The sequence below is a fragment of the Lolium perenne genome, chromosome 6 (assembly GCF_019359855.2).
Source record: "Lolium perenne isolate Kyuss_39 chromosome 6, Kyuss_2.0, whole genome shotgun sequence".
NCBI lineage: Eukaryota > Viridiplantae > Streptophyta > Magnoliopsida > Poales > Poaceae > Lolium > Lolium perenne.
In genome coordinates, this window is record NC_067249.2 from 13,218,843 (window position 1) to 13,232,670 (window position 13,828).

At 47.6% G+C, this 13,828-nt stretch overlaps 1 non-coding gene and 1 pseudogene across 1 annotated transcript; one reads left to right on the forward strand and one right to left on the reverse strand.

The window, feature by feature from the left end:
• Positions 1-4,442: 4,442 nt before the first annotated feature.
• LOC139832291 (uncharacterized) lies at positions 4,443-5,462 on the forward strand (annotated as a pseudogene).
• Positions 5,463-11,647: 6,185 nt separating this feature from the next.
• On the reverse strand, positions 11,648-11,719 carry TRNAM-CAU (transfer RNA methionine (anticodon CAU)). Its single transcript has one exon. It is a non-coding gene; the product is annotated as a tRNA-Met (tRNA).
• Between the last annotated feature and the right edge of the window lie 2,109 nt (positions 11,720-13,828).

Here is a 13,828-nt window from a genome sequence, read left to right on the forward strand (position 1 = left end):
GCACCTTGCGGGCCGGGGGAGACCAGCATGCCTCCGGCGCTCAGCCTTCATCCTAGGGGCACCAATAGCCTGGCGGACATGGGTAGTTCCACTCATTTTAAGCTGCACTATCAGAAAACTAGCTATATGTGGGATGCTATTCAATGGCGCACCAGGCTAGGTGCGTCACTAAAATAGCGTATTTTTTGTGGTGCACCCGTCAGGCATGCGTCACAGAAATAAGGTGGCCCTCACACCCTGCCAACCTCAATCATTGGGTTCACTATCTCTGTGGCGCACAGGACCACGTGCGCCACAGAAATAAGGCATTATGTGGCGCACCAAGGTAGATGCGCCACAAAAATAAGAAATTATGTGGCCCACCAACTAGGGTGCGCCACAAAAATAAGGTGCTCCCAGTCTTTATATCTGCCCGTACACAAATCCCCCACCCCACCCACACAAATCCCAGTGATGGCGACGAGGAGGAGAGGGTGCGGACGGCGGCGGGAAGGAGGAGGAGGGCGTGGGGGCGGCCAACGGTGGGATCCGACGCTGCCCTGATCTATGTCACCGATCCCCGCCTCGATGTCCTCCGCACCGCCGTCGGTGAGATCCCTTGTGCCCCTCCCTCTCCCCTGTGCCCTTCCCTCTCCGACCACCCCGCACCGCGCGCCGCCGTCGGTGAGATCCCTTGTGCCCCCTCCCTCAAAAAATCGTCTTCCCGCTACACAAAAGCATCGCCCAATAGTTCGACGATCGGATCAGCCACATTCCAGCGATCGAAACAGAAACTAGACGATAACAGGAACATCGGCGATCCCTTCTTGCGCCTTGTCTAGCGTGGAATCGGGTCGCGATGCGTCGTTGGTCGCTGGTGTCGTAGTGGCGGGAGTGGACGTCCAAGAGGAGGGAGAAGCAGTCGACGGAGGTTGGAGGATGTCTTGGAGCTGGGCGTCGTACCAAGCCCTCATCTCCTCGTCCATCTTGCCATCATTGCCGCTGACCAGGAACGCCAGGTCGGTGTTCCTCTTCTTCGCCGTGGAGGTTGCCTTCAGCAAGGCGATCCAGATGCCCTGGTTGGCGAGCATCTCCTTACACCGCAGGTCGTACTTTTCGTCCCTCCCGGCGGCGCGCGCCCTCGCGTCGGCCCGGGACTTATCGAAGGACGCCTGCAACCTTTCAGCGGGATGGCCCACCTTCCTCAGCACTTTGAGCTTCTTCTGGCTGAGCTCGGGGCGGCCCTCCGACGTGGCAGGGGCTGGAGCGTCGGGGTTGTACTTCTTGTCCTTGTTCTTGGCGAGGTACCGACGTACGTCCGCCCACTTCTCACAATTCTCGATGCGAGCGAAGACGTTGAGGTACTTCAATGTCCGGTCATCGATGTCGTCGCGGTACATGTCGAAAGCACGGCGCATCTGCAAGACAGACCGATGAAACAAGATTAAACCTCGGCGATCCATGATCGACGAACGGCAAGGCGAGCTAGCTCACCTTTTGCTCGAAGTCAGTGCCGCTCTCTGGGCGAGATTCGATCTCCTCCTGTATGATGTGCCACTTGTTGCATGCCGCCTGTATGATACCGCAATGGATGCCCATGGCCTTGTTGCCGCGCAGCATCACCATCTTGTTGAAGTAGGGATCGACGATCTTCCGTTCGTCGAACGCCAACTTCACCCGCTGCCAATACGTCTCATAGTTTCGATTGGCGCCGGTAATGACGTTCATGGAGACGGTCTTCCAAGCTTTGGTGAGGCACTCCTCTTCTTTTCCCGCCCATTTGATACGCGGCTCGGTCGGCGGCGAGTTCTTCTTCCTTTTCTTCTTCCCCTTCCCAGCCGTTGTAGGATCAGGCGCGTCCTCCTCCTCGCCGATGGCATGTTCTTCTTCTTCGTTGTCGACGTCTTGGGTGTCATCTCCGAACTCCCCATTCGGATCGTCGGTGGCACCATGTGATGCGATGGCTTCGCCGCTCTGGCCTCCTCTTGCATGAAGAAACCCAGGCTCGACGCGGCGTCAATGGAGCCCGCCGTGATCATCTCGTGCATCACACCATCATTCGGCGGTGGCATCCCGGGGTTGGAGAAGAAGAGCGGCTCTCGGCGCAGGGCAGGCGAGATGCCCTTGTAGTCGCCACCGTCGAACTCCGGTAGCGATGGCGTAAACCTCGATACGCCGGCGACGTAGTTGTCATGGAACATGGTCGGTGATGCCGATGAGAAGGTCAAAGGAGAGCCGATCATACCTTGGATTGGCCATGGACTGGGGAATACGCTGAAGCGCGGCTGGCCCATGTTCATGGCCATGGAGACCTGCCTCGCCTGTTTGTCCGCCGCCGCCCTCGCCCTCTTCACCATGAGGTTCTTCTCCCTCTCCACCCTGCCACGAGTTTCGGCCTGGCGCTGCTCCACATCCGCCGCCCACCATGCGTTTGTCCATCCTGGCGGCCTCTCTTTTGCTGCACGCGGCTTCATTGCCTTGTTCGGGCGCTGCCGTCTGTGATCTTCTTCGGCGGCATGGTGGTGGAAGGGAAGAGGAGGAGCTGCAACTATAAATAACAAAGATACTTTTATATGGATCAGGCGGCGCAATGTGGGACCTCTAAAGTTGCCTAGGAGGCAATCCACGAAGTTAGAGGTTCGCGTATATCAGAATCTTTTGAGATGGTGGCATAATGACTCATAACTGTAACCAGGTCTTATAATCTGAAATGGACCTTCGCGCCGCTCCACTCTGGGACAACTCGGGCGGCGACGAACCCTAGCTTCCCCACTCCCTCCCTTCGCCATCCCTCAGTCCCACAGTAACGTCCATGTATTTTGTGTGAAGAGGTGTCCGTGTTAGCTGTGAGTGTCTGGAAAATCGTCCAATGTGTGCATGCATGCTCTTGGGGGGGGGGGGGGGGTAGTGTGCCTTCCGATGGTACGGCGCCATTTCAAGCAGGGCGAGAATGAAGGGGACTTCTTCAAAGGTGGAGGTGGATGTCACGATGGATACGACGAGCCTGGACATAACTGTTAGTTTGATCTCCATGTACGACCCAACGGTCGTACGACCCTATCTCGCACCCTGATCGGGGGTGCCCAACCACATCTGGTTGGTGGGCCCCTGTCGCCAGCACCACATATAAAAGAGGTGGTGCCGGGGTACGGACGCCAAGGTTCGTCCGCTGCCGTCCTCCCCACCGACACACAAAACTTAAGCCACCCGATCTGGTGAGGCGCTGTAGCAGCGGGAAGCATCACCGACATCGCCGCCACTCCTCCGTCGCCGACATGGCGACCTCCTCGTCGACGAAGCCCGACGGTACACACCCCGCTGTTCCCCTCTAGTTTTCATCTCGGTTAGACTAGATATATACTCAATAGATCAGCAGCTAGAGGTCCTAGAGGGTCTAACAATGCTAGCAGAGCATGTCTAATCGTTGATCTAGTTGAGGTAGTAACCCAAACTGGGATAGATGAAAAAAAACAGAGAAGTTTTATTTTTTTAGGCAAACCCTAACCCAAGATCAGTTCCATCCCGAGTAGCAGCACAGATTAGACAGAGAGAGGGAGGCGGCAACCATGCCGGCCTCCACTTACCGGCAAAGCTCCGGGAAGAGGCCCCCCTGGCCGTGCCAGGGCACCGCAGCTAGTCCGCTCGGCGACGGCACGCTCACCCGCAAGGGGAACGCGCGCACCGGAGAGAGGACCGGCTACGGCGCCGCCATCTCTCCACGCGACGGCCTGTTTCGACGGCCACCGTCGCCGTCCTCGTCTGGCTCGCGCCGCCGCAGTCGGGTGGTGAGTGAGATAGAGGCAGAGAGATGAGAGAGTGAGGGTTAGGGTTTTCGAGTCTGCTCCCGGCGGTTTTGTGCGGCCGATCTCGGTGCACAGCCGTCGGATGCGATCCGACGGTCAGCAGCCGCCCGGGGTCTCTCCTCGGGCCCAAGAGAGAAAGACAGTGTCGCGGGCCAGAGGCTGGGCGCGGCCCATCTAGCGGAGCGACTTGTTTTCCGCTTGTGCGCTTTTCCCTTTAACAGAGCATCAGAGAAGAGCCCATCTGGGCTGTTTTGCCTGTTTCTTGTTTCCAGTAATATTTTCTGTTTTAATTTTCTGGAAATAGTTTAGTAGCAAGTATAAAAGTGAGATATGATTTTTTTTCCTGTGGGTTAAGATTTGAAAATTAAGTTAAGTTTCCGCTGTGCTAGTTAAGTTGAAGTCATATTATATTGCTTCCTAATTTAATTGGAACCAACAGGGAAATTGAATTAGGAAATGAGAGCTATTTATTGAGTATGATAATTTTATTTAATGACCAACATTGTTAATAAAATTGTATTCCGCAAGATTCAGAATTATCATTATTGGTTCTATTTCTGCCCAACGGTGATGTAGAATTAATATTGAGAAGTGCCATGTTTTAATTTGACCGACGTTGAATTAACTCATTTTGATGGAAATTTTGTTTCAGGAAATCCTATGAGTTTTATCTCGGCTATTGAGCCCCTCAATGGAGGGAACTATGGCTCATGGCGGGAGAAGATTGAGGTGGGTCTTGCTTTGCTTGACCTCGACTTGGCATTGATAGAGGCTTGTCCCATAGAACCTAAGGACCCCGTGAGGGGCGAGAAAGAAAGTGAAGATGACTTCAACAAAAGGGTTCTTGACCATGGACCAAAAAGAATGAAGTACAATCTTGATCGTGCTATGTGGGACTCGTCCAACAGAAAGTGCTTGATGGTGATCAAGAGCTCCATTTTGGAGGCTATAAGGGGAGCAATCCCACAATGTGACACCGCCAGTGAGTACCTGAAAAAGTAGAGAGTCAGTTTACTGGGTCTTCCAAGGCCTATGCTAGCACTCTCATAAGAAAGTTTGTCACTACCAAGTACACTGGTGGAGTAAGGGATCACATATTGAGGATGAGCCATATGCCTTCCAAGCTCAAGTCTATGGAGATGGAGCTTCCAGAACAGTTCGTCATCCATCTGATCTTTGCCTCACTCCCAAGAGAATTTGAGACCTTTGCTGTGAACTACAATGCACAACCAGAAAAGTGGGTCATTGAGAAGATAATTGCCATGTGTGTGCAAGAAGAAGAGAGGATCAAGGGGCAATCTAGTGATTTTGTCAATTACCTAAGCCCAACCAAGAAATGAACTTTCAGAGTTCCAAGCCACAAGGGCAACCTCAGTGGCATCCTTCTCCTGCTAAGCCGCATGGAAAGGCTCAAGATCACCAGCCACATGAAGAGGTGGCCAAGGACACTTGCAAGTGGTGCAAGGAAAAGGGCCACTACCAGAAAGACTGTGTGGCATTCCTGAAACATCTACGCAATCAAGGTGAGGATTTAATTACATTTGTAGATGAATCTTTATTTTTAAGTTATGCAAAATCTACTTGGTGGATTGACTCAGGTGCAACCATTCATGTTGCAAATTCATTACAGGGATTCCTTATGAGACAGACCCCGCAAAGAGGAGAAATGTATTAAAGTAGCAAACAGCGTCCAAGCTGAAGTCGAAGCCATTGGAGATCTCCCATTAGTATTAGCAAATGGCTTTGTACTTTTATTAGTAGATGTGTTTTATGTACCCTCTTTGCATCGGAACTTAATAAGTGTATCGTGCTTAGATGATGATGGTTTTGCTTGCCATTTTGGTGATGGTCAATGTAAGATCAAGTTTAATAATGAGATTGTTGGTCTTGCCTTCAGACAAGACAAGCTTTATTTATTGTCACTTTGTGATGAGAATGTGAATGTTTTAAGCGCTGATAATGAGAATGTCTCCACATCCTTGAATGAAAATAATAAGCGGAAGAGAATTGATGAAGTCTCTTCGAAATTATGGCACTGTCGTTTAGGCCATATTTCGAGGGGGAGAATAGAACGCTTAGTAAAAGAATCAATCCTTCCGCCTATGGAATTTCCGAATTTAGAACAATGCATCGATTGCATTAAAGAACGCTTAGTAACTAATTTTTTTTTGTGTTTTTAATATAGAGAACGCAAACAAGACAGTAAATAAAGTAAATGCGAGTAACTAATTTTTTTGTATTTTTGATATGGAGAAAGCAAACCAAGCAGTAAATAAAGTAAACTAAAGCAAGACAAAAACAAAGTAAAGAGATTGGATGTGAGAGACTCTCCTTGCAGCGTTTCTTGATCTCCCCGGCAACGGCGCCAGAAAAAGAGTTGGTGGCGCGTAGTTGACGTGGGAGTTAGAAATCTCTGTGGTGTAATTTTCCCGTTCGGTCCCCGGCAACGGCGCCAGAAAAAGAGCTGCTGACGTGGGAGTTGACGTGGGATTGCAACGTCGCCAGAAAGTAGCTTCCTTGTGACGGTAAAGCAATTGTCCGTTGGGAACCCCAAGAGGAAGGTATGATGAGTACAGCAGCAAGTTTTCCCTCAGTAAGAAACCAAGGTTTATGAACCAGTAGGAGTCAAAGAACACGTGAAGGTTGTTGGTGGCGGAGTGTAGAGCGGCGCAACACCAGGGATTCCGGCGCCAACGTGGAACCTGCACAACACAATCAAAATACTTTGCCCCAACTTAACAGTGAGGTTGTCAATCTCACCGGCTTGCTGTAAACAAAGGATTAAATGTATGGTGTGGAAAATGATGTTTGTATGCGAAGAACAGTACAAATTACAGTTGGGCAATTGATAAATAGAGAGGGCATAACAATGCACATACATATCATGATGAGTAAAGTGAGATTCAATCGGGCATTACGACAAAGTACATAGACCGCTATCCAGCATGCATCTATGCCTAAAAAGTCCACCTTCGGGTTAGCATCCGCACCCCTTCCAGTATTAAGTTGCAAACAACAGACAATTGCATTAAGTATGGTGCGTAATGTAATCAACACAAATATCCTTAGACAAAGCATTGATGTTTTATCCCTAGTGGCAACAGCACATCCACAACCTTAGAACTTTATGTCACTGTCCCAGATTTAATGGAGGCATGAACCCACTATCGAGCATAAATACTCCCTCTTGGAGTTACAAGTATCAACTTGGCCAGAGCCTCTACTAGCAACGGAGAGCATGCAAGATCATAAACAACACATATATGATAGATTGATAATCAACATAACATAGTATTCCATATTCATCGGATCCCAACAAACACAACATGTAGCATTACAAATAGATGATCTTGATCATGATAGGCAGCTCACAAGATCTAACATGATAACACATGAGGAGAAGACAACTATCTAGCTACTGCTATGGACCCATAGTCCAGAGGTGAACTACTCACACATCGATCCGGAGGCGATCATGGCGATGAAGAGTCCTCCGGGAGATGATTCCCCTCTCTGGCAGGGTGCCGGAGACGATCTCCTGAATCCCCCGAGATGAGATTGGCGGCGACGGCGCCTCAGTAAGGTTTTCTGTATCGTGGCTCTTGGTACAGGGGTTTTCGCGACGAAGGCTTTAAGTAGGCGGAAGGGTAGGTTTAGAGGCGGCGCGAGGGCCCCACACAACAGGGCGGCGCGGGCCCAGCCCTGGCCGCGCGGCCCTGGCGTGGCGGCGCCTCGTCGCCCCACTTCGTAATCCTTTCGGTCTTCTGGAAGCTTCGTGGAAAAATAAGACCCTGGGCGTTGATTTCGTCCAATTCCGAGAATATTTCCTTTCTAGGATTTCTGAAACCAAAAACAGCAGAAAACAACAACTGGCTCTTCGGCATCTCGTCAATAGGTTAGTGCCGGAAAATGCATAATAATGACATAAAGTGTGTATAAAACATGTGAGTATCATCATAAAAGTAGCATGGAATATAAGAAATTATAGATACGTTTGAGACGTATCATCCGTTTCCTGTGAAATTTGTGGATGGCTATGATTCCTTCATAACATTCACGGATGATTATTCGCGTTATGGTTATATTTATCCAATTAAAGAGCGTTCAGAAGCATTGGATAAATTCAAGATATTTAAGGCTGAAGTAGAAAATCAGCATAGCATAAAGATTAAAGTAGTAAGGTCTGACCGTGGTGGGGAGTACTACGGTCGGCACACCCCATATGGCCAACTTCCTGGATCGTTTGCAAGGTTTCTACAGGAACATGGCATAGTTGCCCAGTATTCTACACCGGGCGATCCTCAGCAGAATGGAGTAGCTGAAAGACGAAAACGTACCCTGATGGATATGGTGAGAAGCATGTTAAGTTACCCCACCTTACCGGTTAGTTTGTGTATGGAGGCGTTAAAAACCGCTATTCACATACTTAATCGAGTTCCTAGTAAGTCGGTGTCTAAAACACCATATGAGTTGTGGACTAGTCGAGAACCTTCACTCAATTATTTGCGAGTGTGGGGATGTCCAGCTGAGGCTAAACTCTTTAACCCGAACATTGGGAAATTAGATCCTAAGACAGTAAGTTGCCATTTTATTGGCTATCCAGACAAGTCGAAAGGTTATCGTTTCTATTGTCCAGACAGACTCACTAAGTTTGTAGAAACGAGACACGCTGTGTTTCTGGAGGATGAGATGATCAGAGGGAGCACGGTATCCTGAGAAATCAACCTTGAGGAGAAGCGGGTGTATGCACCCACTCCGATGATCGAGGAACCATTTTTCTCGATACCTGCTGCTGCTGCACAGACACAGGACAATGTCATTGCGACACATGTTTTTAGTTCCCCTGTGGTAACAACGAATGAAAATAGAGAGAATGTTACCACACATAAGAAAGAGCTGCAACAGCCCCACATAGAAATTGCGCCAGATGTTGAGAACCTTAGAAGGTCTCAAAGAGCAAGAAAGCCAGCTATTCCTGACGATTTTGAGATCTATGTCAGTGAAGAAGTTCAAATGGAGGGTGATCCCACCACATTTGAAGAAGCCTCAAGAAGTGCTCATTCATCGAAATGGATTGAGGCCATGGTTGATGAAATGAGATCAATGAGTAGCAACAAAGTCTGGGATTTAGAAGAAATTCCAAAAGGAGCCAAAACAGTAGGCTGTAAATGGGTCTACAAAACAAAGTGTGACTCTAGAGGGAATGTTGAAAGATATAAAGCACGACTTGTTGCGAAGGGTTTCACTCAAAGAGAAGGAATAGACTATAATGAGACCTTTTCTCCAATCTCATGTAAGGATTCTTTTAGAATTATAATTCCTTTAGTGGCACACTATGATTTAGAGTTGCATCAAATGGATGTAAAGACGACCTTCTTAAATGGAGACTTGGAGGGAAATGTTTACATGGCACAACCCAAGGGTTTTGTCGTGGAAGGAAAAGAACATATGGGATGCCGTCTGAAGAAATTCATTTATGGATTAAACAAGCCTGCAGGCAATGGTACTTGAAGTTCCATGAGACAATTAAAAGTTTTGGGTTTAATGAGAATAGAGAGGAAAATTGCGTATATGCAAAGTTTAAGAAAGGGAAATTCATTTTCCTTATCCTATATGTGGATGACATTCTGCTTGCTAGTAGTGATGTTAGTCTACTATTGGAGACGAAGAAGTTCTTGTCCTCGAACTTCGATATGAAAGATCTTGGTGAAGCTTCATTCGTTTTAGGAATTGAAATTCATCGAGATAGATAAAGATGGGTTTTAGGACTGTCGCAAAAGGCATACTTAGAGAAAGTTCTAAAGAAGTATGGTATGCATGCGAGTAATTCCACACCTGCTCCTATAGTCAAGGGCGATAGATTTGGGAATTTCAATGTCCCAGGAACCAATATGAGATCGATCAAATGAAAGCGGTTCCATATGCTTCAGCTGTCGGAAGCCTAATGTATGCTCAAGTATGTACGCGCCCTGACTTAGCTTTTGTTACCGGGGTACTTGGCAGATTCCAAAGTAATCCAGGAATAGATCACTGGAAAATGGTGAAGAAAGCATTGTGTTATGCGCAAGGCACAAAAGACCTCATGCTGACATACAGAAGAACTCATTCCCTTGAGATAGAAGGGTATTCAGATGCAAACTTTGCGGGAGATGTAGATGACAGAAAATCCACATCATGTTATGTATTCACTCTCGCAGGTGGAGCTATATCGTGGAAAAGCTTCAAGCAATCTATCACGGCAGCGTTCACGATGGTTGCTGAGTATGTAGCAAGTTATGAGGCCTCGGGGCAGGCAAACTGGTTAAAGAAATTTATACCCGGGTTGAGAGTGGTAGACAGCATTCAAAGACCACTTAGAATGTACTGCGACAATGAGCTAGCAGTATTTTATGCTCACAACAATAAGTCAAGTGATGCTGCCAAACACATTGACATCAAGTATTATGTTGTGAAAGATAGAATCCAGGATCATACCATAAGTTTAGAGCATATAAGCAGAAATAAAATGCTCGCGGATCCGCTTACGAAAGGCTTACCACCCAGTGTGTTCAGTGAACACGTAGCCGGCATGGGTTTACGGAAAAGCCTATGATATCTGGATATTAAGGGCCTAGAGGAAGAATCTATTTTAAAATGGAAAGGTGTGTAGTAGCTGTTGAATCTGATGGTGCGTAACTGCCCATCATGACGAGACATGCTCTATATGCTAATGTGTGATAAAATGGATACCAAGAAAAGTTTAAGTCTAAGATTAAGATTAAAGTAAGATGAGATCAAGGGGAGAATGTTAGTTTGATCTCCAGTACGACCCAACAGTCGTACGACCCTATCTCGCGCCCTGATCGGGGGCGCCCAACCACATCTGGTTGGTTGGCCCCTATCGCCAGCGCCACATATAAAAGAGGTGTGGGCCAGGGCACGGACGCCAAGGTTCGTCGGCTGCCGTCCTCCCCACCGACACACAAACCCTAAGCCACCCGATCTGGTGAGGCGCTGTAGCGGCGGGAAGCACCACCGACATCGCCGCCACTCCTCCGTCGCCGCCATGGCGACCTCCTCGTCGACGAAGCCTGACGGTACACACCCCGCTGTTCCCCTCTAGTTTTCATCTCGGTTAGACTAGATATATACTCAATAGATCAGCAGCTAGAGGTCCTAGAGGGTCTAACCATATCGAAGGCGGGATTGTTCTCCGGTGCTTTTCGCATGGCGTCTCCTCGTCATTTTCTGTCCATTCCGGTAGATGATGGCCTTGAAGTTCAAGAGGTGCTCTTTTGTAATTTTCTTCCAACACATTGTAACTGTCGTATGTTTCGTTAACTCAAAACCATGCTCATTTCGAGACTACCATCTAAAACTCTTAACTGTAACAGTAAGAAAGTTTCAGTTTGTGTATTCCTGACGCCAGATATATCTATCTTTGTTCTATGAATGTCGCCATGTTCCATCCTCATCGATCACAGTACCTTATGCTCGCCTTTTTTTTCTGCAAATAAGTAGGATAATTTTCTTTTCAAGAACATCAGATGGAGCCAGCTTTTCATCCTCCGTTCTACTATCAAACGTAGCTCCAGGTGTTGCATCTGCCCCGAAGCCATCGCTTCATGGTGACGAGCAATACATTTTGTACCGTCTCAAAATCTGAAGAGCACACACATCACTAAACATAAGCCTCCTCTCTTGCCATGGTTGCTGCGTGGGTAATATGGAGCGAGATGGTTGCTTGGGCTTTTAGCGCTACCTAACATCCAGTCCGAGAAGCAAAGTATCAGATCATCTAGAATAAATGTTGAAATTGGCAGCGATACCTAACATCTAGAATAAATGTTGAAATTGCAAGAAAGGAAAAGGAAAAATGCAAAAAATATCAGAGCCAGGTTTCGATCCTGGGACCTGTGGGTTATGGGCCCACCACGCTTCCGCTGCGCCACTCTGATCTTGATGTAATATCTAAGACAAAATCAATTATATACATGAAAACATAGGCACTTGTAGCCGAATAGCATCGCTGCCTGCCTAACCTCGACCGCCACCAATGGCTTGTTATCAGAGTGGCGCGTCTGTTAAAACCTTGGACAACTCAGGTCAGCATCAAGTAGCGCGAACACCATGAAAAAAGGCCCTTGAACACTTCTTAAGTAAGGCCAGGGGATCAGTGTAGTCCTCACAGCCATCAAGCTTGCAACGTGCATCCAGAGATCTTTGGGAGATCCCAAGTTCTGAACTAGGGCCAAGTTGAGTTAGCTTCGCTGCTGCTAGCGATGAAGGATATACCTAGGGAAGAGAGGTGAAGATGAGGATAGACCTCGATGTGAATCATACGAGGATGATCATGCAACACAATATACTGGCTTTAGCTGCATCTCCTTGATTTGGCGGTTTGGGTTTACACACGCTTCCTCTTCACCTTTCTGCCATCGCGCCATTCCTTCCACCTCCAACGTTCTTGGAGACATTTTACGGGGACTGTTTGTCTTACAACGGGTACGGTTTCCTCCCGAGACCTACCATTCCCAGTATCCTCTAGAGAAATATTTGTGTTTCTATCTTGGTGAGAGAAAACGCTACTGACTTCGACGGAAGAGAACCATGGTCTATCAAGTATGGAGCTATAAACTTATCTCATGTCCTGTATGCACTAAATTCTATACCTACCTGATAGATATTCACATTGATCAATAAGGAATCATCTTCCCTTCATCATATTGTTAATCTACATAGAGAGCCTGACAGCACCCTTTTTGGATAAAGATAATATATGAATATTGCGAAGATACCAATTATACCCAACATCTGCAATAATGTAGTGCCCTAATGCCAACACGAATGCACACAGTGCACAAGTGCTATGATCGTCCGGATCAAAGATCATAGATTTTCACCCCGAAGTAAGTCCATACTCACAAAACAATGTTTTCAACAACCAGGCACAACCAATTAAGACCAGACTTTGGGTTTTCACCCTGGGATTTCCTCATGTGTTGTTGCCCCCACTTGCCAATTCTGCCACTCTAAGGCACAAATCACCAAGCCAGAAGCCCTACACCCACAAAACTCAAATTTCCATTGGCAGTCTTAAGTTCCCGGCTTCCATGCCATTCTTCGCGTCCGACTTCACCGTGGAGCTAAGGTATGTCCCATGATGGCAACAGACCGCAGAGTGTCACAACACCCCCCTCTGAAACCAAACGGTCACCAAAACATGGTTGCACGCGACCGAAACACCATCCTCTCCGGCAAACTCCAAGCATGTCGTCCATTTGGGATTTGTCGGCGGAGTCTTCCGAAACTCGGTAGTCCGCCCAAGATCTCACGAACGGCGACATACAATTCTTCATCACGGGGAGAGAGGAATGGAAGTACTGCCACCTTTATTCAAAGCCACACACATTTTAGTACATATATGCACGGTTGAGTGCCCAAGAGATAGTCTATGGTTGAATAATAAAATGCAAATTCTTCTTACCGTCATTGGACACACACTACAAGATTGATTCCATGGCTTCCCATGAACCAAGCTTGGAAGCCACTACAGGGAAATCAAAGCCGCATGAAAACAAGTGGTCGTTGCAGAGAACTCTGCTGGCGTATTTGGAAGTAACGAACTACCACGTCATAGCCCTCGCGTAGGAGCAACGTTTCAGAACGGAGAAGCCTAGCTGTAGATGTACGAGAAGGTGTTGTACACTTCCCAGCCTCCTCGTGTAGGTGTGATGCACTTCTTATCGTGTTTACCACGGAAGGGAACGTACGTATAAATTATCACCTGAGGTCTTCCCATGCTTAATTACGTCGGAGGAAGGAACACAACTTTTAAAATGTCCAGATCATCTGGCATGCTACATTGCAACATGGTTAATGGATTTTAAGCTACAAGGTGGGCACGGCAACTGACTTTCTCTCTCTAGCTAGTTTCCTTCCACTGTATTGAATTACATGCCACTTAAGCAATGCATGTATATACACCGTTGGAAGGTCGATACGGGTTTCTTTTTTGCTAAAGTCATGATACTCTGGCTTTTTTATAGTAGGTAGCTGCAATCAGA